This window comes from Octopus bimaculoides, chromosome 2 (genome assembly GCF_001194135.2).
Source record: "Octopus bimaculoides isolate UCB-OBI-ISO-001 chromosome 2, ASM119413v2, whole genome shotgun sequence".
Lineage (NCBI taxonomy): Eukaryota > Metazoa > Mollusca > Cephalopoda > Octopoda > Octopodidae > Octopus > Octopus bimaculoides.
In genome coordinates, this window is record NC_068982.1 from 73,492,815 (window position 1) to 73,494,714 (window position 1,900).

The following is a 1,900-nucleotide window of genomic DNA, read 5'->3' on the forward strand; positions in this document are numbered from 1 at the left end:
TAGTGGAATAGTTTCATTTTTAAAGTGAAAGTATTTGACATGAGTGTTTTTGTTTCACTTTTGACACGTAATACTTAAATAGTGGAGGAGATATGATGTTGCTGTGGGCTCGAACTATGCAAGAAGTTAAAAATTTTTTTTGACTAAAACACAACCGGAACCCTAAGTAAGACATGTGTAAAATTTGAATGAAATTGGTTGTGTAGTTCTCGAGTTTTAGGGAGACAGACAGACAGACAGACACACATTCTCATTTTTATATATATAGATAAGCTTCTTTCAGTTTCCATCTACTAAATCTGCTCACAAAGCTTTGGTTGGCTCAAGCCTTTAGCAGAAGACCCTTTCACAAGGTGTCATGCAGTGGGAATGGATCTAAAACCATGTAGTTAAAAGCAATAGAAATGAAGTGATTAGATTGAGAGAGGATGATAAGATAGTAGTATAGGAGGATAATGGCAAGGGTAAGAGATGGATATTGATAACAAGTACCTAAGGGAAAAGGGTGTGATGACTAGCAGTCAGGAAAGGGTGTGTTGGGCATTCCATCAGAATGACAGAAAATAGTGAATAAAAGAGACTAAAGCTAAATGTTGATTTTAAGAATTTAAATAAGTTCTTATTAGGTTTATTTATCAAATTACATAAATGGATAAGGTACTATCGTACCTACTCACAGATCACTAATTCAGATCTGTTTTCAGGCATTTCATTGAACTTCTGATTACATCACTTTACTCCATATTGAGTCAGTTCAGTTCACATTCAAGATATATGATTGCCTTGAAGTGTTACTGGCAATAGACTTGTACCTTTTGCATCCCAGGAATGATTTATGTTTTATCTCCTCCACGTGTAGTTGTGCAGTAAGAAGTTTACTTCCCAACCACATAGTTTCAGGTTCAGTCCCACTGGGTGGCACCTTGGGCCACACAGTCTTCTGTAGCCTCAAGCTGACCAAAGCCTTATGAATGGGTTTGGTAAGCATAAATTGAAAGAAGCACATTGTGTGTGCGTGTATACACACACGTATGTACGTATACATACATATATTCACTTATGTCTCTCCCTCTCTTTACTCCAAAAGCAACTGTAGTTGGCAGTAGCAACAGTCCTCAGTCAAATTTTCAAATTTTACCACATGTATGTGTGTGTGTGTGTATATATATCATCATCACCATCATTTAATGTCCAGTCTCCATGCTGGCGTAGGTTGGACAGTTTAACATGGAGCTATGTATGTATGTATGTTTTACTGTCTCCTGTCTTTGACATCATGTGATAGTTGTAAGCAAGTACCTCTGTCATGCAATTGGTGTTCTTTATTTCTACTCTTCCCAGACATTCCTGGCCATGGGGAAATATTACCTTACTGGAAACAGGTGGAAGTCGGCGACAAATTGCATCTGACCAATGCAAGCATGGAAAAGTAGACTTTAAATGATGATGATGGTACCATGAAAACAGAGTTAACAACTGGCTCTATACCTCATGAACCTGCTTCACCTTCCTAGTGCCTTATAGAAAAGAATGTATCACACACAACTAATTATACAGGAAATATCTATTAATCTTTCTTCAATAATTTATAGTGTTTAGTTACAGCATCCACTCATAATTCAAATCCCTCCAAGACTAACTTCCAACTCTTCAGGATTAATGAAATGAAAACTATTAAAATGTTGGAATTAAATCAATCTATACAGCAACTCTTTAACAAAACTTTGGCGTTGTACCAGTTTGAGAAATTTCTGTGCTGGATCATAAGGCTCATCTATCAAGCTCCTTAAGACACTCCAATAGGATAAATACCATTTTCTAAAATAAGAAATGCAATAGCAGAAGTATTGTAATTACCAATGTATTTCTAAAGTTAAACAAAGTATTATTTACAAATAAT